The following is a 23,912-nucleotide window of genomic DNA, read 5'->3' as shown; positions in this document are numbered from 1 at the left end:
TCACAGAAGACAGTATATATAAGAACATATAAAAACAATAATTTACATGGTGTTAAAAGCCAAAGAAAAGAGGTGAGTTTTAAGAAGAGACTTAAAAATAGAAAGAGAAGGAGCCTGTCTAATGTGCAATGGCAGATTGTTCCAAAGATTCGGAGCTGCAGCAGAGAAAGCCCGATCCCCTCTGTGCTTGAGCCTGGTTTTTGGCACCACTAGGAGCAGCTGATCGGCTGACCTGAGCGAACGGGTTGGGGTGTAAGGGCGAAGCAGTTCAGTGAGATAAAGCGGGGCAAGACCATTAAGAGATTTAAAAACAAATAAAAGAATTTTAAAATGAATCCTAAAATGTACAGGGAGCCAGTGGAGTGAGGCTAAAACCAGAGAAATGTGCTCGTGCTTACGTATGCCAGTTAAAAGACGCGCAGCAGCGTTTTGGACTAGCTGCAGACGAGCCACAGAGGACCCACCAACCCCGATATACAGTGCGTTGCAATAATCAAGCCGGGTAGTAATAAAGGCATGTATTACTTGTTCAAAACACTTTCTTTCGAGAATAGGCTTTATTTTGGCCAGCTGCCTCAACTGATAAAAACTTGATTTTATTACAGCTTTAATCTGACTGTCAAATTTTAGGTCTGCATCAACAGTAACAGTAAGTTTTTGACGGTAGGCTTGACGTACTGGGCCAGAGAACCCAGATCTATATGAGGGGTCACAGATGGGGATGAGCTTCCAAAAACCATCACTTCTGTCTTTTTTTCATTAAAATTTGAAAAGTTCACAGTAGGGATGCACATGTTTAACCGTTTAACCTTAACCGATAACAGTAACTCTAACCGATTAATACTAACGGTCAATTTTGTTTTTAAGCTACGTAATTCAATCAACTCATGGGGGCGTGTCGACAGGTGCAACACATGCCATCACGTGCTTTCCATCACAGATATTTTGTTGTTTTTGTTCATTTGGTTGATGTTTATTTGGCTGTTTTTGCACATTTAAAAATAAATAAATAAAGCCCATGAGAATTTTTTTGTTACGGCACTTTTGAATGGGTCACAGTACTCAAAAAAATAAAAATAAAATAATAGGGGAGGCAACCGCCATTCCGACATCCCTCCAATCTATTATTAAAAACTCCTGAAACGGGAAATATAATATGTCTAGTACACGTATTAATGTAACTCGGGCTAGTGTGAAACATGTTAGATTCATGTCTGAATCTCAGGGATCACTGACTGTAAGCAGAAACACAGTGTCAGTGACCTGTCACAGCAGCCAGCTGGAGCGCAGCTCTCCATTGAGCCCGTGTGTCTCCATGCACGCTGGCATCATATGCAACATTAATATTACAGATATCAATGACGGCTCTGCAGATGACACCTGAAGTCACTGATTAATTCCAGTCTCCTTCGTGTTGTACAGTAGGGGAGGGTGTGTATCCTTGTATGCAATTACGCACAAAACACACATTACATTGAATATTTTTTTTTTTCTTATCTCCAGACACGTCGCGGGTCGTCCAGGTTTACAGTAAAATTGTTCGGAATGAAGCCGCATCATCCAGATAAACATTGAGCTCCATCAGAACTGTTTAAAAATCAGATTTCAGAAGCTCAAACTTTATTTTGGAAATGAAGCAGAACACACAATTAAAGAAATCACCAGCGCGCTCGCTCTCGACATAATTTAAAAAGCAATAGCAGACGATTGAAGCCTACAGTAGGCCTACTGTTAATTATATCTAAAGCTTGTAGCTTTTTTTTTTTTTTTTTTTTTTTTACATTTTAGATGAGTAATCTAACTATTTGCCGTCATTGTAAATCTGCAGTTCAGCACCGGACAGCGCCGAGTCAGTGACTCTCTGGGCCCTATCTTGTGCCACCCGCTATCCGCTGCCACTCCCCGCTACCCGCAAATTGCGGATTTAGGAACTTCCACTATCCCTAAACGATATCTTGCGCCACCCGCTACCCGCTATCTGTTATGCCGACTCGTCATTTGCGCCTGGAGGTGTGTCCGTGGGTGTGTTTCATGCGCTATCCCTAAACTTGCTATCTTGCGCACACACTTTAGGGAAAGCAGGGGCCAAAACTTTAGGGATAGCTATCCGCTATCCCTAAAGTTTTGGCTGTTACGAGAGCGCGCCCAGGCGGCTTCAATGTGCGCCCCGACGGAGCCTCGCCACGCACACGGTCGGACTGATACCGGGACGCCGCCGGAATGGACTGAGTATATTACTCATATAGACTGTTTAGAGGAAAGACTGTTTTAATTGGACACTATCGCCAGCACGTTTTATTGTTTTATCATAAGCCAGCAGCTGTGCTATAGCCTATTTTTATTTTTAATATTTTATTTGCCCAATCTACCTTGTCAATAAATTAGTTTACACATAGTTCCACCTCTGCCTCTTGTGTGTCTGTGGGATTTTACTCAATCAGTACAACCTTATGATACGTCCACTTGGACACATGTGGCTCCACCTCCCGAATTAACTCGCCTATAATATAATATATAATATGTATATAAAGCCAACTTGCTTTAGCCTCAGTAGAAGCCCTGAGAAAATCTACCTCCCTCTCTCCATCGCGGGTTTAGGATTTAGGATTTAGGATAGCGCATCCTGCCCTTAAAGGCAATGGCACCTGGCACACTGATTGGTTTAACTGGCGTAATGCCCAAAACACGCCTATGCATAATATAGCGGGTAGCGGAGGTGTTTTGCGGATAGCGGGAGGTGCACAAGATAGCAACTTTTACGGGGGAACGCCTCTTCCTAAATCCTAAATCCGCAAATAGCGGGTTTAGGGAGTCTGGCGCAAGATAGGGCCCTCTGATTCCAACCTTTCCTTACATGGAAAGCCTTGTCGGAATGGTGGGACGTTTGTGTGTCGGAATAGCGGTATTTCGGGATGGTGATATGTCTAAATCTCGGAATGACGGAATGTCGGAATGGCAGCATGGAAGGGCATTTAAATCTTATCGGTTAACGGTTATTAATCGTTAAAGGGCGTCGGTTAACGGTCATAAAAAAAATCCAAAATGTGCATCCCTAGTTCACAGACATCCAGGCCTTAATGTCATCAAGACAGCTGAGAAGAGGTTTGATGGAGTCGGCGTTGTTCAGGGGTACATAAATCTGACTGTCATCAGCGTAACAATGAAAAGATATACCATGTTTCCTGAGTATTGAGCCTAGTGGCAATAAGTAAAGGGAGAAGAGCAGCGGGCCAAGAACTGAGCCTTGTGGGACCCCACATGAAAGGGGGGCAGTGGCGGACACAGAGTCACCAAGGCTAACACAGAAAGTACGATCTGATAAGTAGGACCTGAACCATTTCAGAGCTATCCCCTTTATTCCCACCTGATGCTCCAAACGAGAAATGAGGGTTTCATGGTCAACAGTATCAAAAGCAGCTGTCAGATCTAAAAGCACAAGAACAACACAATGACCGGAGTCAGTGGCTAAAAAGATGTCATTAAAAACTCTTAAAAGTGCTGTTTCAGTACTGTGGAGAGTTTTAAAACCAGATTGGAAAACCTCAAGAATATTATGCTCTTCTAAAAAAGACATCAGTTGAGAATAAACAACTTTTTCAAGTATTTTTGATATAAAAGGCAGTTTGGAAATGGGCCTAAAGTTGGCCAAAACCGCAGGATCCAGACCGGGCTTTTTTAGGTTGAACAGCTGCGTGTTTCAAATTTACAGGAACCACACCTGAGGAAAGACTGCTATTTATAATTGTCAGTACAGATGACCCAATAGTGTGGAAAACCTCTTTAAAGAGTCGTGGAGGTACAGCATCAAAAGGAGAACCTGAGGGCTTCAGGTGATCAACAATGTCCTGAACAAAGGACAGAGTTACAGGCTCAAACATATCAAAAACAAAGACACCAGGGCAGGGGGCAGAGACTGAAGGGCTATATGGAGGGGGTAGGATGAGAGCCCTGATAGAAGCGACCTCATCAGTAAAAAAGTTCAGAAAATCCTCACAGAGAGCAGGAGAGACCTCAGTCCAAACAGTTTGTGGTGCATGAAGGACAGAATTAATAGTGCTGAATAAGATACGAGGCTTGTGACAGTTCAACAAAACAATATTTGACAAGTATTTTTTTCATGCCTCTCTGACCGTGGACTGATAATGACGCCAGGAGTCCTTCAAAATTTGAAGAGACACCTGCAGCTTATCCTTCCTCCACCTGCGCTCAGCTCTACAGCACACACGTCTGGCAGTACGTGTTGTGTCATCAAGCCAGGGCTCAGATTTGGTTTTTGGCTGTTTGAGCTTTAATGGGGCCACAGTGTCAATTGTAGCTTGGCAGGAGTCAAGAAACCACAAACTAAGAGCCTCAGTATCTTTACATCCCGGCTCACGGATGGCGTAGGTTTGACTGAACACAGCCGAGAAATGAGCAGTAGGCATGGGGCTTATTGCTTTTATAAAGCAATTTAAAGGGGCTTATTGCTTTTATAAAACGGTTACCCTACATATAGCCCATAAAATAAACACACAAGAAAAATTGAGAACTATTCATTCTTCCACCAAGCAAGATAGAGTGGACAGAACGGTTGCCAAGCAACACAGACGCTAAGATTGCTTTTTCATCTAGCGCCATCATCATGTCACATCAGGCTATTTGGGCTCGTTAATGTTGAATTGGATATTTCCATTAATGGTGCAATTGTTAAAATAGTGTTCAATTATGTTTGGACTCCTCTTTGCAGGGACGGTGGCGTGCGTTTCGTGACAGGTGTGTTTTAGCGCAGACGTATGCCTAACGTCGGTTGTAACAATAACAATAATAATAAAAGTATACTGTTAACTTACCATGCATGGGCGCTGTCACACTGTGTCCGCTCTGAGTGGAGATAAAAGGCAGGTGGATCAGGAGGCAGCAGGGAGAGGTAGGCTATTTCTCCAGGGAGGCCACCGGACACAGTGGGTTACCCGGCTGCTCATATATGAATCCCCACAGGCTTTCTATGTTTTTTTCGGCAGCATCTTTGTGGTTTTTTGTGCATTCAGCGTGACATATTTTGGGCCATTTTCGTCTTGGCGTATGCTGAAAGAGTCGGGCTTTACGGTTGCCCTCGTTCGCCCTGCGTCCCATATGAAGCTGCACGTCAAACCAGACTTTACAGACAAGCCCCCAAGGTATGTCTGAACTTCGTGCCTGAAAGTGCTTCATCTTCTGGCAGTCTGCCTCGGTTGTGGCTTGGTGGTGGGAAGATTTGTCACGTCCTTCTCGGCGGAGTTTCTTTACCACACCGGCGAAAACATTGTTGCTGGTGGTGAATTCAGCGTCTTTTAACAGACACCAAGCAGCTCCCCCAACCACTCATCCAGGCTCAGGCCACCCAGCAAATCAAAGTTCACCACAAAGTCTGACATTTTGTTTACAAAAGTCTTGAAACAAATGTAACCTAACGAGGAAGTGGAGCGCAGAGTAGTTGGTTGATAGGCAACGCTATGTCCGTTTACACTGGCACAGGGATATTTTGTGCTGCGGTCTGCCGGCGGGTTACACTGAATTTACAATGGCATGGAGCACGGCTCAGCCAATCACATTTAAGGATGGGAAGCACCCGTTTATAATAAAACGCACACACAGCCAGCGCCCCTCTGGCCACTAGCAGCACCCCTCCAGCAGATGGCGCCCTTAGCATTTGCTTATACTGCCTATGCCACAGGCCGGCCCTGTATCAGCGGCTAGTTCAATTTTATATCTACAGGTGAAGCTGAGCCCTGACTACAACCCAAGCCCGAAGACACACATCACTCACGGTTTTACACTGTTAAATTATCAAGTTGTAAATTATTCAATAAATAGACAATAAATAGTCTGTATAAAATGTGCAAATATGCAATGTGCAAATATTCTGTGCCAACCAATAATGATGTGCAAATATTGCGACTAATGTGCCAAGTGCCATTATTAAAGTGCATAGTTAAGTTGTCTGTTTAAAGTGCATTTTCTACCAACCATGTTGTGCAATATTTACAAGCAAAGCTGTCAGTCACTAGTAATGAAGTGCTCTTCGTTACACAAACTGTTCGTAAAGTATTCAATCAATCAATCAATAAGCAATCAATCAATCAAACCCAAGTCTCTGACCCAACAATGGGTTACTCTCAGAAAAAATAACCCAGAAATATTACCCAAATCAAAAAACCCACAAATTGGGCCAAAATAAAATCCTTATAACCCAAGAAATAGTTATGGCTCTGGAAAAATAACCCAGAATTATATGTATGTATGTGTATATCCAAGAAGAGGCAACTGCTGCTCTCAGTCATGTTGGCCTGTGAGGGTTTTGATGTTGGTGTGTGTGATCAGATAAGGGGATTTTGAATTTCAAATGTGAGCAAAAGGCAAAGTACCTCTTTGTTTTCTGTTCCACACTCTTCATTTTCATAGGAGCTGAATGTAGATTATTTGCATGTCAGATCAAAGATGTGTAATGAGGAACTACTCATAGTTTTTTTTTTATTCTTCCTTTGAAAAACTACAGTTCTACCCTGTAACTTTGTCCCAGGCACTAAACAGGCTCAGACTGTCTGCAGTGACTTTGAATGTTAAACTGTGGCTGCTGAGCTGAGACAGGAGACGCTCGCTGTCCTCTCCTCAGAGACTCCAGCTCTTCTTCTGGGGAAACTGGGAGGAGACACACTGAGACACACTGAGACACACTGAGACACACAGAGACACACAGAGACACACTGAGACACACTGAGTCACACTGAGTCACGCTGAGACAGGGAGCTGGTGTTTTCTTTTCTTTAATGATGCTGGATGATTTCCACCAAAATGAAACCTAAAAAGTCAGGGAATTCAGGTGGATTTCTCCTCACAGCGAGCCGACTGCATGTGGCTCAGTCTCGTCTGTGTCAGCCCTCAACAGCTTCAACAGAGACACAAGGCAGGGGGCTTTTACTTTGGAAGAACACTTTGTATGTGCTCTCTGAGTTAAAGCTGATCAAAACCTTTGCAGGAACTAAATAAACTCTGGGGTTTGGGCTGATGGAGACACTGAAGGGCTGGATGTTTGTTTAAGCTCTGAATTGCAGAAACTCTCTGTTGTGCAGTTTGACTCAGTGGGTGGGGGAGCGGCAGCTGTTCTGTTTAAACACTTCCTGTTGACGAGAAAACACCTGCAGCTGAACAAAGATATCAATCTGAGTGCAGCCTGGACGCAGTGAAGCCCCTTTTGTGTCATTTCAGTGAAAATCATGTGGCATCTTAAAAAGAAACAAACATGCATGACATGCATATTATCTTGATGAAATAAAACTTCAGCTCCTGTCAAAAGGCAGCGTGTGGAACAGAAAACACAGAGGGACTTTTGTTCACATTTGAAATTGAAAACCGCCCTCATCAGCTGACTGCAAACACAGGTGTGCTCACATGCACACGTCTCAGGCTTAACAGGTTTTTATTTCAGGAAGCATCAGCAGACAAAAATGTTTTTCTCCTCCACAACCCTGAGGTCTGTTCAGCATGTGCATTACAGTGTACTGCTGAGTGTTTTACAGAATAAATGATAAATGGCTCATAAAGAATCTGAGAAAAAATTAATTACAAAGTGTTTTACAAACATTATAAATGAATTCACAGCAAAGTCAAGAACAACGTCAGACACAGTAAGAATCCCAGCCTCCATCACTACAGACTTCAGTTATGAGCAAGCACGTACAAACACAGTGAATACAGCAGGTTACACACACACATGTGATGAATCTGCTTCGTTCTTTAACACTGTTGAACTTAAAGCCAGAAGAAGAGAGGGAGTGAGGACAGATTTCAAACTTCAAGTATCAGCTGGTCAGCTCACACCTGTCCAGGTAGACTGTGTCAATGAAGTCTGTTCAAACCAGACACAGTCACACACTCTGATGGCAGAGGCTGCCATGCAAGGCGCCTAGCTGTCCATCAGGAGCGGTGAGGGGCTCAGTATCTTGCACAAGGGCACTTCGACAAACTCCACTCAAACCCCCACCCACACCCCCCTGAGGAGCTCAAACAACCTCCCCGTCCATCTGTCTGAGTTGTGCACTTCCCGTTTCTTTTCTGTACACCACAACAGGAAAAAACACTCAGAATCCCAGCCTCCATCCAGTATGTGTGTGTGTGTGTGTGTGTGTGTGTGTGTGTGTGTGTGTGTGTGTGTGTGTGTGTGTGTCCATCCATCTGTCCGTCTTTCCATCTGTGTGTGTGTTTGCAGTTTAAGTCAGTTCCAGTCTAAAGTTTGTCACAGCTTCTCCTTCAGTGTTTTCTCTTTGTTTTGATTCTGCTCCACATTGAACTGCAGATTAACACTGAAGACACCACACACACACACACACACACACACACACACACACACACACACACACACACAGAGAGAGAGAGAGAGAGAGAGAGAGAGAGAGAGAGAGAGAGAGAGAGAGAGATCCCAGTTTAGAGTCTGAGGCTGAGTGACAGGGATTGTGTTCATGAGTTTTATTGAGCTGAAAGAATCTCCTGATGAAAAATATTTTCCAGCTCAGTGGAGGCTCCACACAGCCACAGGTGTGTGGGGGCGCCCTCTGCTGGTGCAGAGAACTGCAAGAGTGTGAGAGAAAATAACTACAAACTTTTTTTTTTTTTTTTTTTTTTTTTTAAAGTAAAATCTTGTTGGAGGTTCCAGCTCAGCTTGTTGGTGATCTAAGAACTCAGAGACGTAAAAGCAGAGTTGCTTTTGTTTTAACTCTCTGGAGGATTTCAAAAGATTTAGATGAATCTCTGAGGGATTTATTTATGCAATCTTTCAGTTTTTTGGCCAGAGGTGCAGATGAACAGCAGCCTCTCACAGTGGACTCCCTTAAACACACCAACAAATCCTACCTGATACTGAAGTTGAACTTCACAGAGGACACTTCAAGGAACATTCCAACGTTTTGGGCAAAGTCCCCTTTTTCTTTTCCCCTAACTAACATTTTCAGACAACAGTTTGAACTGTTGCTGTAATTTTGGCTACGCTGGTAATCCTTGAAACCCTCAGAACCGCTGACAGTCGCTGTGAAATCCATGAAGTTGATGTAAAATGCCAGTGACCGTTGGGATACAGCTGAATTGTCTGCATTTGCAATAGGAGGACATTTCTTGGAAACATCTCATTAAAGCATCAAATCTCAGGGGTTTTTTCCTTCATAGTTTTGAGTTGTGGCTCCATTTTTCTTCCCTCTGGAGGGAATGTGGGAGGAGGAGCAGCAGGAATTTGATCCTTTGGTTAGTCTCCTGCAGCCGACCAATCCTCAGGGACTGGCGTCACAGCTGCTTTGCATAAAGGTCCCAGCATGCTTTGCTGCCTCCAGCTTGGCTCAGCTGAGAGCAAACCATGACAGAGAAGTCAAAGGCGTGGCAGCCTACATATAGGGCACGGCTCCCCCTGGTGGTTGTGTTACTCTGGTAGCACATATACTAAAATTGGAACGATACAGAGAAGATTAGCATGGCCCCTGCGCAAGGATGACACGCAAATTCGTGAAGCGTTCCTCATTTTCCCCTTCAAATGCAGTCTCTTCTGTTAAAAAAAAATGCTGAGATGTGACTTTTTCAAGGTTCTCCAGGTGTTTGTGGCTCATTTCTGTGACAGCCATGTTAGTTTTTAGTCCATGATGCATTTTCTCCTCCAGGTTTCATGATGCATGAGTCAGTCTGAAAGCTATATAGGCCACAGTTTAACGTGAAGCAACACCCACTGCCACTTTGGTCAATCATTTTAAAAATTCAGCCACTTTTGTTTTAAAGAAACGCCCCCTGGTGGCTGGCTGCAGTATAGGTCATAAACCTTACATCCCTCTATGTTATCAGATCATCTGATAACATCCATCCCGGCAAACTAATAAATCAAGTTGAAGAACTGAAACTGTCAAGATCCCACGGGGGGTGAAATTTTTTTAAGCCATTTTTTTCAGCCAGATTTAGAAGGATATCTATCTATCTATCTATCTATCTATCTATCTATCTATCTGTCTGTCTGTCTGTCTGTCTGCCTGTGTGTCTGTCTGCCTGCCTGTCTGTATAGATAGATAGATAGATAGATAAGATAAGATAAGATAAGTGTTAAATCACAAGTCTGTACCACCAGCCCGTCAATCACTGGTAGTCACCGCCCATAAATTATAAAGGTCCTCCCCTCAGGTCACCAACCCCTTTTTCCCTCCACACCAGTGAGACAAAGGAGAACCCATGTGAGTTGTCTATGGACTTTTCCCCTTTTCTGTTTATCTATTTGATGTATCATGGATTGAAGGGTAACACTGTTTTCTTATTTAGTATGAAGTACGAATACCTGAGTTAGCTTTATTGGAAGAATAATATTCCAGTTGTGGATGCATTAATGAAGTAAGTTAAATACTAATTTTATTTTTCTTTATTATCTGTTTGATACTCAGAATTGTAAGATTTGTTTTTCTTTCTTTTGAATTCCTGTATAGCAAAATCATCCACTATTTGAGTGAAATAAACCACTGAAACGGCATCAAGGATCCAGTGTTTAAATGTGCACACCATATATGATGTTCAGTGAACCACCACCACCAGCAACTGTATAGCTTTTTCAATAAGATATTCCTTTATTAGTCCCATGGTGGGGAAATTTCACGCATCACAGCAGAAAGTGGATAGCAAGATACAAAGCACAATTTACACAATAAACAGTATAAACAGATAACAGTACCAAAGAGCAATATAAACACTGTAAACAAGGAATGAGCAATATAAACACTGTAAACAAGGAATGAGCAATATAAACACTGTAAACAAGGAATGAGAAAAATACTACGTGAACAATTTAAACCACAGAAGAAAAAAAAAACCCAAAACCTGGGGGACAACACACTCCACCGGAGGTTCAGGGTTAGTGTGAACCCATGAGACCAAGTGGCAGAACCTGACTCCCGGACCTGGGTCTCAGGAACTGTCACACTTGATCCAGCCTTATGGGATCACCCCTTCCCTCCCGTCTTTACGTGTGTGCAGTAGTGCAGTGTGTGTGTGTGTGTGTGTATGTGTGTACGGGGTGGGGGGGGGGGGGGGGGGGGGGGTGTTAAGGTGCTGAGAGTGTGCATTCTAGTGCAGTCAGTGCAGTCGTGGAGAGTGTGTGGTCTACTGGGAGCACTGGTTGTTGTAGAGTCTGACGGCTGCAGGAAGGAAGGACCTGCGATAACGTTCCTTCACACACTTTGGGTGAAGCAGTCTGTCGCTGAAGGAGCTCTCTAGTGTAGTTAAAGTGTCCTGCAGGGGGTGGGAGTCGTTCACAATCATGGATGACAGCTTAGCCATCATCCTCCTCTCACCTACCACCTCCACTGAGTCGAGGGGGCATCCCAGGACAGAGCTGGCCTTCCCGATCAGTTTATCAAGTCTCTTTCTGTCAGCCGTTGAGATGCTGCTCCCCCAGCAGACCACTCCATAAAAGATGGCTGATGCCACCACGGTGTCATAAAAGGTCTTCAGGAGTGCCCCCTGCACTCCAAAAGACCTCAGTCTCCTGAGCAGGTAGAGTCTGCTCTGGCCTTTCTTATAAAGTGCAGTTGTGTTGTGTGTCCAGTCCAGTTTATTGTTCAAGTGAACACCCAGGTATTTATAAGATGTCACCATCTCAATATCCGTTCCCTTGATGTTCACCGGTGCCGGGGGGCAGAGTGCACGTCTGCGGAAATCCACCACCAGTTCTTTGGTTTTCCCCGCGTTGATCTGGAGGCAGTTCCGCTGGCACCAGTCCACAAAGCCCTGCGTCAGTTCTCTGTACTCTCTGTCGTCCCCCTCTGTGATGAGGCCGACGATTGCAGAGTCATCAGAGAACTTCTGCAGGTGACAGGTGGGTGTGTTCTATGAGAAGTCTGCAGTATAGAGGGTGAAGAGGTGCCAGGACCGTTCCCTGCGGGGCCCCCGTGCTGCAGACTACGGTGTCGGACACACAGTCCCGGGTCCTCACATACTGTGGACGGTTGGTGAGATAGCGCAGAATCCAGTGTGTGAGGTGGTGGTCCACCCCGGTGTGCTCCAGCTTGTCTCTCAGAAGTACAGGCTGTATGGTATTAAAAGCACTGGAGAACTCAAAAAACATGATTCTCACAGTGCTCCCAGGTTTCTCCAGGTGAGAGAGAGCTCGGTGTTGGAGGAAGATCACAGCGTCATCCACCCCAATGCCAGGCTGGTAGGCAAACTGAAGTGGATCCAGTGATGGTCCCTCCAGGGGGCGGAGATGAACAAGGACCAGCCGCTCCAGGGTCTTCATCAGGTGGGATGTTAGTGCCATTGGCCTGTAGCTGTTGAGATCCTTGGGGTGCGGAGTCTTGGGCACAGGTACCACACAGGATGTTTTCCACAGCTGTGGCACTCTCCTCAGCTTCAGGCTCAGGTTGAACATGTGCTCAACAATCCCGCACAGCTGATCTGCGCAGGACTTGAGGAGTCTGGAGCTGATGCCATCTGGACCTGCAGCCTTTCTTGCCTTGATCCTCTGGAGCTGGTTTCTCACCTGGGTCGTTGTGAGAGACAGGTTGGAGCAGGGGGGCTGTGTGCTGGAGGGTGTGAGTGGGGGGGTTGGGTTGATGAGGTGAGAAGAGGGGGGGGGGGGGGCTGAGAGCTGAGTGTTGTAGAGGGGGAGGGGAAGGAATTTGGGCAGTTAACACTGGGTGCAGAGAGGGGGGGCTGCAGCATGGAGGACTGGGCTGGGGGAAGGGCAGATGACTGATCAAATCTATTGAAGAATAAGTTCAGATCATCAGCCCACTTTTGGTCCCCAGTAGCTTGGGAGTCAGGTTTCTTGTGGCCAGAGATGGTTTTCAGGCTTTTCCAGACTCCACAGACATCTCTCTGCTGCAGCTGATCCTCCATCTTCCTCCTGTAGGTGTTCTTCCCCTCTCTGATCTTCCTTCTCAACTCCCTCTGCACAGCCTTCAGCTCGTCCTTATTTCCAGACGAGGTGTATGAGGTGTATGCCTCCTTGGTGTTGGCATAACACAAATCCAGTATCTTACTGTCCCTAGTGCAACATGTAACATACTGGGTGAAAGTGGGCAGCGTGGAGGATGGAGAGGCATGATTAAAGTCCCCAGAGATAAGAAGGAGGGCCTGTGGGTGCTCTGTCTGCAGCCTGCTTGTGACAGAGTGGAGAACATCACAGGCTGCATCAGCGTTAGCGGAGGGGGGGATATACGCAGCTATCGCGATAACATGCGAGAATTCCCGCGGCAGGTAATATGGCCTCATACCAACAGCTAACAGTTCAATGTCCCTGCAGCAGAGCTGTTCTTTAATAGTGATGTGCCCAGAGTTACACCGTCTATCGTTCACAAACACCGCCAGCCCTCCTCCTTTCCTCTTACCGCTCTCCCTCGTCCTGTCCGCCCGCACCAGTTTGAAGCCGTCCAGGTCCGCGGCCGTGTCTGGGGTCAGCTCAGTCAGCCATGTTTCCGTAAACATCATGATGCTGCACTCCCGGTAGTCCCTCTGGTGCCGAGTCAGCGCCGCTAGCTCGTCCATCTTATTGGGAAGAGATCTTACATTCCCCATGATGATGGACGGGAGGACGGGTCTGTATCTCCTCCTTCTAGCGCGGCGAGCAGCTCCGGCACGGCTCCCCCGTCTCCTCCTCTTCAACTCCCGGGGAACGTCGGGCCTCTCGTGGGGCAGCACCGCGGTGCCACGGAGGGCCAACAGCTGATCCCTACTGTAAACAATGGGGTCCCGTACGCGCTCTCCAGACACGGACGAAAAAAGTGAAAAAAAAAACAAAAGAAAGACCAGAACAAACACGGCGACTTTGGTCTCCATAGTGCACTGATAAGTTAAAGAAACCAATAAATAATTAAATAGAAATAAAAGTTAAGATTAAACTAGAAAAAAATGGAAAAAAACGTTCAAGTGAACGGGAGCTGCTGCAACAAGCTGCCACTAGAGCGGCGCCATCTTGAAAGTACAGATAGATAGATAGATAGATAGATAGATAGATAGATAGATAAACAGACAGTAACTTGTGGTGGGGCTCTTGGCATGGCCAATGGTCAATTAAAGCAGCAAAACTCAAATTGCATAACCCATGCATATGAAATATCTATTTTACAACAGGTAGATCCGACCGAGCAATCTGATTGGTCAATCAGACGTTTAGAATGTGCTCAAATGAAAAATATCTCATCACTGAAAATATTACTCCGCCTATATCTTATTGCCCGAGTCTGTGTGGTTTCCATGGCAACATGAAACGTTTCACTGAAACCCGCATCCAAACCCGCTGTCAACTTTGTTAGTCTGCATAATGGACCGTTTTGTTGTCAATTTTGATTTATTTGGCGACCTAAGTTTGGATAAACGCCTGAACGAGGAAGACAAGACAGAAGAGAAAAAGCCGAGATAGGCGAGAGACGAGTGAAGAGCTGGATCAGCTGGAGAGGTCAGGAAATGAAGCCGGTACGGCCCGGTCAACGTCTTGGGCCATCAAATGTCCACAAGACTACCTGAACAACACCAGGCAAACAGCTGATTTCTCACCTGTAAGGAAAGAAGAGCTAAACAAGATCCTCCATGAATTGTATGGAGCTTTAATTTCTATAATAAAGAGAATGAAATGCTTCGGAAGATTCAGCACCACGGACAGCACATGCTGAGGCAGATTCAGCACCACGGACAGTAGCTGCTGAGGCAGATTCAGCACCACGGACAGCACTTGCTGAGACAGATTCAGCACCACGGACAGTACCTGCTGAAGCGGAGGCGGATTCAGCACCACGGACAGTACCCGCAGAGGCGGATGCAGCACCACGGACAGTACCCGCAGAGGCGGATTCAGCACCACGGACAGCACTTGCTGAGGCGGAGGCGGATTCAGCACCACGGACAGTACCTGCTGAAGCGGAGGCGGATTCAGCACCCCGGACAGTACCCGCAGAGGCGGATTCAGCACCACGGACAGCACTTGCTGAGGCGGAGGCGGATTCAGCACCACGGACAGCACTTGCTGAGGCGGAGGCGGATTCAGCACCACGGACAGTACCCGCGGAGGCAGATTTAGCACAACAGATAGTCAATGGAAAAATTACTTCGCACATCTATTTCTCAGGACAGGTGCGTCGGCGGGCAGGGTATCCGGCGAACATTTGGAAGACAAACACCTGCACACTGTCCAACTTGCAAGGAAAATTTATTTGCAACGTTTCGGTACTAGACCTTCATCAGGCAAACAGTTTATTCAAAAGGGCCGGGCTTCTTAAATAGGGGGTGGCCTCACACCGGCAGTCACATTATCATCATGATGTAGGAGCACAATGGCCCAAATGACAATAAACAATAAATCACAGCTACCTGGCTGAGAGAGTGAAGACGATGAGACATTAGCAGATACCTGAATTGCAATTAATATAACATTTTCCATTTATGATATCACATCAGGGGATCCCCTTATGTGATATCATAAATGTTATAGTTATAGTTAGTATTTTTTTTTTTATGAAAATTTTAAAAGCACGGAAAACGCAGTTCTGTTTCTTCATTTATCACCCAGTATAGTACAAGTCAAGTCAAGGTAACTTTATTACTATCGTTATTATTATTTTCTACAATGTTTTTATGTTGAATGAATGAATTACCGTTAAGGATCGCACTTTTAATTTCGTTGTACATTGTACAATGACAATAAAGACATTCTATTCTATTCTATTCTATTCTATCCCCAATGGGGCAATTTGTTGTGCAGAGAGAGCACTCATTCCACACATACATAGACATAAAAAAACTCACCAAAACAGTGGACATGATAAATACAACATTAAAAAAAAAACGATACAATGATACAATAAAACCAATGTAAAACAATTAACCAATGAATGAGGACCAAACATATCCAGTAACTTGTTCATAAGAGTTATCCCGTGTAATTTATTTCTTTATTTATTGGTAATTATCCCTTTACATTTAGGTTGATTGTTACAAGCTAGAAACTGCTCTCTGCCCTCCATCATTAAGGATCACCAACAAGCTGAGCTGGGACCTCCAACAAGATTTTACTTAAAAAAAAAAAAAAGAAGTTTGTAGTTATTTTCTCTCACACTCTTGCAGTTCTACTCTGAACCTGCAGAGGGCGACTTCACACACCTGTGGCTGTGTGGAGCCTCCACTGAGAACACAGTCCCTGTCATTCAGCCTGAGACTCTCAACTGGGATCTGTGTGTGTGTGTGTGTGTGTGTGTGTGTGTGTGTGTGTGTATGTGTGTGTGTGTGGACAAACTTTAGACTGGAACTGAATTAAACTGCAAACACTGAGAGCACCTGAACGCACCACCAGGGCCACTGCTTTTAAATCACGCGAATCAGAGGAGTGCCTCCATACAACAGAAGACAGAGAGAGACAGAGACACACCCCCGCACACACATACACACACACACACACACACACACACACACACAGAGGCAGATCTCCGCTCTCATGGCTTCTCTCAGCGCTGCGTCCCTCCTGGCTCTTAGCTCCCTGATCTGTCACCTGGCTGCTTCCTCTGCAGGTGAGTGTGTGTGGACAGGTGTGTGTGTGTGTGTGTGTGTGTGTGTGTGTGTGTGTGTATGTGGTGGTTTTACGGATTGACTTTGTGGCTGATGTGAATGGTCCCCTGCTGGAGCTGCTGCTGCTCGCTCAGTCAGCTCTCTAGTTAAAGACCTTTCATGTCCCACAGGACGTCCTGCTTAGAGAAAGGGTGCATGAATAAAATGATCAGCAGCTATTGTTGAAAGCTGTGGGCTGCCTCTTGGTGGCTGCAGCTGTGTGCACCCGGAGAAACTCAGCCGCTGGTGTTTTTGCTGCTTCTTGGGAAGGTTTAGCATGAGAGTCGAGTTAAGCTGCAGGTTTTACTGTACAGACTGTAGATATGATGGATGTTCTCTGCACTTACAAATGACTTGTGCTTATTTGTGAACGGGGCTGATGTTCAAACTGATGAGCCGACGGCTTCTGAGCATTTGGGGATCCATTTGAAGTTTGAACTGACAAACACTGGAATCTTTTTGAAGATCTGTGTTGTTAATTTTTCTATTCTGGGTTTGTTTTTCCATCGTCCTTTAGCCCTGAACCTGAACCTGAGAGCTCGACCTGGAGACGATGTCACCCTGAGCTGTCAGGCTCCTGATGGTGTCGACATTGAAGCAGCAGAGTGGAGCAGAACTGACATGAAGGAACTAGAATATGTCTCCCTTTCTTTAGACGGGCAAATTGTTCCAGTCTACCAGCATCCGTCTTTTAAGAACCGGGTGGGGCTGAAAGACAAAAAGATGAAGAACGGTGATCTGTCTGTGATTCTGAAGAACGTGAAGAAGGAGGACAGTGGAACATACGAGTGTCGCTTTGTACCTGTTGGTGCCAAACGCAGGAAGAGATCCTTTATTAAAGCTCCTCCCATCAGCATCATCAGGCTGGAGGTTGTAGATCCAGGTGAGTTTAACTGGGAGAGGATGACATCTGACCTGAGGTCTGTTTTATTTCATGTTGGAGGTGGATTCTGAACAGACACAGGACAGAAATATGAGAGCTTGACTTTATACTTTGATCATGATTTCATAGCACTACAGTAGATAATGACTGATGTGAGCAGCAGGAATCATTTATTCTGTTTCCTTCCTCATTGTCAAAATATATTTTTAAACGTATAAAGAGAAGTACATTTTTTCAAAAGGCCTTGTCCCAGCTGTTCCACAAGTGAAGCCCTTCACAGATGGACATGTTGTCTTGAACATGTGTCCTAACCCTTGTTGGTACCAAACATGTTCCCCTCAGTTCAGTCAGTGAGAGTCAGGAGAGAAAACTGACATGTTTCCAGACAAACTCCCACATGAGTCTGATGAGGAGGACATGCAGCCTTTTCCTCTGACCCTCATCTGGTTACTCACCAACCTGACTTTGTCTCTGTCTCTGTCTTTGTCTTTGTTTTTTATTTTAATTTTGTTGTTTCAGATGCTTCAGATGGAGACAAAATGAGTAAAGACCTGGCTGTACTTCTTATACTGGCAGTGGTTTTTCCTGTTGTGGCTGTTGTGGTGTACAGAAAAGAAACGGGAAGTGCACAACTCAGACAGACGGACAGGGAGGTTGTTTGAGCTCCTCAGGGGGGTGTGGGTGGGGTTTGAGGGGAATTTGTCTACCATCTACCTGGACAGGTGTGAGCTGAGCAGCTCACTGATACTTGAAGTTTGAAATCTGTCCTCACTCCCTCTCTTCTTCTGGCTTTAAGTTCAACAGTGTTAAAGAATGAGGCAGATTCATCACATGTGTGTGTATAAGCTGTACTCACTGTGTTTGTACGTGCTTGTTCATAACTGAAGTCTGTAGTGATGGAGGCTGGGATTCTTCCTGTGTCTGACGTTGTTCTTGACTTTGCTGTTAATTCATTTATAATGTTTGTAATGTAATGTAACTTTCTAATTAATTTTTTCTCAGATTCTTGAGAGTCTTTTATCATTTATTCTGTAAAACACTCAGCAGTACACTGTAATGCACATGCTGAACAGACCTCAGAGTTGTGGAAGAGAAAAACATTTCTCTCAGAAACTTTGACTTGATCTGCTGATTGATGCTTCCTGAAATAATAATAAAAAAAAAAACAGTTCAGCATGAGGTGTGTGTGTGTGTGTGTGTGTGTGTGTGTGTGTGTGGTAAACAGTGTGAGCTCAAGCAGAGCCAGCTGGATCTTTCTTTTCTTTCTTTCTTTACTTCAAGTGTAGCCCCTTGAGATGCACCATCTCATTTTCGAGGGGGTCCTTACCAATAATGACAAACAGTACAAAGATAATAAAAAGTAAATACTAAACAAAATATCAAACATCATATAAACACAGGGATACACACACTCACTTACCCATGCACATTCCAAACAATAGAAATAAATGATCCATATGCTGTAGGCTGTATTGTGCACTGAGAGGAATTAAAAGTTGTTTCAAATATGAAGGGAGATTGAAATAGATACATTTGAAAATAGATATTGACCAATGGAGTTGCCTTCTGGACTTGGGGGTGAGCCAGTTCAAGGACTCATACATTAGACAATGATGGTTTCTATACTGACACCAGAGCACAAATCTACAAAGACTGTTATATAATACATTACGAGGACGGAGATTTGTGTCAGAGGTGTTACCATAAATAATATCAGCATAGTCCAATATTGGGAATATTAATTGCGTTATAATTCTTTTACGGACTTCTTGTGAAAAACAGTCAACAGAACAATGAAGTGATTTTAGACAATCAGATATTTTCATGGAAATTGAGTTGATATGAGGTTTAAAGGATAGCTGGGAATCAAGCCAGAGGCTTGAATTTGGCAGTCAGAACAGATTTGAGGAAGATTATTAATAAAGATGAACAAAAGAGGACCTAAGGATGAGCCTTGTGGAACACCTTTATCAATAATCTTGAAGTCTGATTGACTACCCTGAAAGGAGACGCACTGACTTCTATAATTAAGAAATGAGTAAATGAATAATAAAGCATTGGTAGAAAGACCAATCGCATACAATTTGTCTAAAAGAAGATAATGATCAACCATGTCAGATGCTTTTGTAAGGTCAATGAATATAGCACCTGTAGGCATATTGTTGTCAAATGTTTTATGTTTTAATTAGTGATATCACTGACCACCTTCCAGTATTCACAGTATATGACAATATCTGTAGAATTGAAATAGGGGAGAATAAACAACATAGAAGAATTAGGACAGAAGAGGCAATAGCTACTCTAAAACATGAATTAATGGCACAGGACTGGGAGGCAATATATAATGAAGCAGATGTAAATAATGCATACAATAAATTAGTGACTACATTTACTTCATTATATGATAAGCACTGTCCCATTAAGGAATATAATAGAAAGCTAGAATATAAGAACAGTCCATGGTTAACTAAAGGTTTAAGAAATGCCTGTAAAAAGAAAAATTTACTCTACAGGAACTTCATAAAGCAGAGAACAGAAGACGCAGAAGGTAATTATAAAAGATATAAGAATAAGTTAACTAATATTATAAGATTAAGCAAAAAAGAATATTATAAAAAGAAATTAGAGGATAATAAAAATAATATTAAGGGGATATGGAATCTACTAAACAACATTATTAGAGATGGTGCTAAACAAAACAATTTACCTAAATATTTTGTTATAAATGATATTGAAAATTATAATATGGATGAGGTGGCAAGCAGTTTTAATCAGTTTTTTGTAAATGTTGGTCCTGAGCTAGCAAAAAACATCCCGAATCCAGGGCCAGATGGAGACTACATGGATAAACTAATAGAAAGGAATCCCCACTCAATGTTTCTGAAAGCAGTTGAGGAAAATGAAATTATCAACATCGTAAATAAGTGTAAAAATAAAACATCTATGGACTGCAATGGCATTGATATGTCTTTAGTTAAAAAGGTCATTGAGGGGATATCGAAACCACTAGCACACATCTGCAATTTGTCTTTTCAAACAGGTACATTTCCAAACCAGATGAAAACTGCTAAGGTCATTCCGCTATACAAAACTGGGAGCAAACATAACTTTACAAACTACAGACCTGTCTCAATATTGCCGCAACTCTCAAAAATATTGGAAAAGCTTTTTAACAATAGAATGGATGCATTTTTGGAAAAACACAAACTATATTCAGAGAATCAGTATGGGTTTAGGGTTAACAGATCAACATCACAGGCAATAATGGAATCAATTGAGAAAATCACAGATGCAATAGACAACAAAAAACATGCAATAGGAGTATTCATCGACCTCAAAAAAGCGTTTGATACAATTAACCACAACATACTATTCAATAAACTGGAAAAATATGGGATAAGGGGACTGGTATTAGACTGGGTAAAGAGTTATTTGAAAGGACGGCAACAGTTTGTAAAGTTGGGTAATCACTGCTCTGGATATTTGGACATTGCTTGTGGTGTCCCCCAGGGGTCAGTATTGGGCCCCAAATTGTTTATCCTGTACATAAATGACATGTGCAAAGTATCTAGGTGGTTAAAATTGGTTAATTTTGCGGATGACACAAATATTTTTGGTACAGGTGAAAGCATTAAACAAGTGGAAACAGTTATAAACGAGGAAATGAAAAAATTAAAATATGGTTTGACCGGAACAAATTATCATTAAATGTAAGTAAGACTAAGTTTATGTTATTTGGTAAAGGCACAGTGAACACAAAGGTACGAATAGAAATACATGGGGTGGAAATTGAAAGGGTGCATGAAAGCAAATTTCTTGGGGTTACAGTAGATGACAGGCTGAGTTGGAAACCACACATCAAACATGTACAGTCCAAAGTTTCAAAAAGCATTGCAGTTATACACAAAGCAAAACAACTACTGGATCACAATTCACTTCGCACACTTTACTGTTCACTGGTCTTGCCATATTTACATTACTGTGCTGAGATTTGGGGAAATACTTACAAAACTTCATTACAGTCACTTACCATCCTGCAGAAAAGAGCAATAAGGACTATTCATAAGGTCAACTACTTGGAACACACAAATCCACTTTTTATACAATCAAAACTACTGAAATTCACTGACATTGTATCTTACCAAACAGCAATCATCATGTATAAGGCAAAAAACAGACAATTACCAGAAAATATCCAAAATTTATTCAGGAAACGGGAGGGAGGTTATCAGTTAAGGGGGGAATATAACTTCAAAATCTTAAACATACGAACAAGCTTGAAAAGTTTCTGTATATCAATTACCGGTGTTAAGCTATGGAACAATCTAAGTGAGGAACTCAAGCAAAGTCCAAATATCAACCAGTTCAAGAAAATGTACAAAAATATGTTGTTTAGCGAGTACAAGGGATAATGATCATGAATAATTATTGGTGATTATCATTGATTACTTGATATGGCATGGTGATGAGAGGCAGAGAAGTCTGCGTGTATATGTATGTATGTAAATGTGTGTGTATATATGTAGGTATGTATGTATGTATGTAGGTATGTATGTGTGGGTGTGTATATGTGTATATGTATGTATATGTATATATATATATATGTATATGTGTGTGTGTATGTGTGTGTGTGTGTATATATATATATATATATATATATATATATGAAAATATTTTTTTATTTAGACAAAGGGGTGAGAGTTAATAAGCTATGCTTCTTCTCACTCCTTTTCGAATATGTCATTTGTTTTCTGTATTTTCTTTTGTTAGTATTTTGCTTCCTCAATTTTCATTTCTATATTATGGTGTACAAAGAATTTGTTTAGTAGCAATCAGGAAGCCTTGTATTATTTGTACTATTTGCATATTCGGAATAAACAAAACAAACAAACAAACAATTAAAATGTTTACAGTATATTGTCTGTAAATTTTAAGAGCGCAGTGGTGGTTGAGTAGTTGGGTCAAAAGCCTGACTGATGTTATAGTCAGTAAGATATGTGGATAGTTGATTAAAGATTAGTTTTTCAAATATTTTTGCTATACTATTAATAATTGAGACTGGTCTATAGTTATTAGTGTCTGAGATGTCACCTCCTTTATGAATAGGGGTTACTCTAGCACTTTTCCATGATGAAGGTGTTTCACAGGATGCAAAAGATAAATTAAATAAGTCAGCCAGTGGAAATGACAAAACATGAGAAGCAAATTTAAAGAACTTAATGTCCACACCATCTGGACCAGCACTACATCCAGAGCTTAGACTATCAATAACTCTCTGAACATCTGTTGGAGAGATACTTTTGAAGCAAAAGGAGTTGCCACACCTATTGTGAGTCGAGGTAAGAGCAGAATTAGAATAACCAGTAAGAGTGCTGCCAATTGTAGAGAAGTGCTGGCTGAATGCCTCTGCAATTAAAAAAGGTTCGCTGACAATGTAATTGTTTAGTTTAATATGTGTTGTAGGGCTTTTTATGGATTTATTGGTTATACTATTGATTCTCTTCCAAAATTTCTCTCAGAAAGCATGATGGACTTACAGCAAGATCCTTTCCTAACCTTCACCAGGATCCTATCCTAACCTTCAGCGAGATTCTTTCCTAACCTTCATCAGGATCCTTTCCTAACCTTCACCAGGATCCTCCCCTAACCTTCACTGAGATCCTTTCCTAACCTTCAGCGAGATCCTTTCCTAACCTTCAGCGAGATCCTCTCCTAACCTTCAGCGAGATCCTTTCCTAACCTTCACTGAGATCCTTTCCTAACCTTCATCAAGATCGTCTCCTAACCTTCAGCGAGATCCTTTCCTAACCTTCAGCGAGATCCTTTCCTAACCTTCATCAAGATCGTCTCCTAACCTTCAGCGAGATCCTTTCCTAACCTTCACCAGGATCCTTTAGGTGATCCTTAAGATGATGGCTGAGGTCAGCAAACTGAAAGCAGTGTTTTCTGACTCAAAACGAACACAGTTCTTGTTTCAGATGGGACTGGATTACGGGTCTCTGGAGTGAAGGTCAGTCCAATCACACTGCACGTCTGGCTCCAGGGTCCCGTCTGATTGGTTGAGATGGCCTGACGACAGGAACAGATGCTAACAGCCTCTGAGCCACTAGGAGGTGCAGCAGGGACCTGCTAACCCAAACCTGTGGGGGGTTTGGACTGATAGCAGTCAGGTGAGGTCACAGTCCAGTCAGGTGAGGTCACCACAGCAGCAGCTCGGCTACATTTAAAAAGCCTCTGTTTTGAAGCTTCGAAGCCTCGTTGCTCAGTCAGGAGGCGACTCGGTGACGGACACTGGAGTGTATCAGGGCCGGCTTCCTAACCCTAACCCTTCATTTTGTTTCCCATGTCCTTGTCTCCAGGTGGATTCCTCCTCACAGCGAGCCGACTGCATGTGGCTCAGTCTCGTCTGTGTCAGCCCACAACAGCTTCAACAGAGCCACAAGGCAGGGGGCTTTTACTTTGGAAG

At 43.3% G+C, this 23,912-nt stretch overlaps 1 protein-coding gene and 1 non-coding gene across 2 annotated transcripts in view; one reads left to right on the top strand and one right to left on the bottom strand.

Moving 5' to 3' along the window:
- LOC115376998 (coxsackievirus and adenovirus receptor-like) overlaps window positions 1–23,912 on the bottom strand; it is a 153,777-nt gene that overhangs the window by 117,347 nt on the left and 12,518 nt on the right. The window lies entirely within an intron of this gene.
- On the top strand, window positions 9,419–9,524 carry LOC115377215 (U6 spliceosomal RNA). The gene has a single exon (XR_003929964.1). It is a non-coding gene; the product is annotated as a U6 spliceosomal RNA (small nuclear RNA).

Source organism: Myripristis murdjan, chromosome 18 (assembly GCF_902150065.1).
Source record: "Myripristis murdjan chromosome 18, fMyrMur1.1, whole genome shotgun sequence".
In the NCBI taxonomy this organism is placed as follows: Eukaryota; Metazoa; Chordata; class Actinopteri; order Holocentriformes; family Holocentridae; genus Myripristis; species Myripristis murdjan.
The sequence above is the reverse complement of the archived record's forward strand: the minus strand, read 5'-3'. Positions and strand labels throughout refer to the sequence as shown.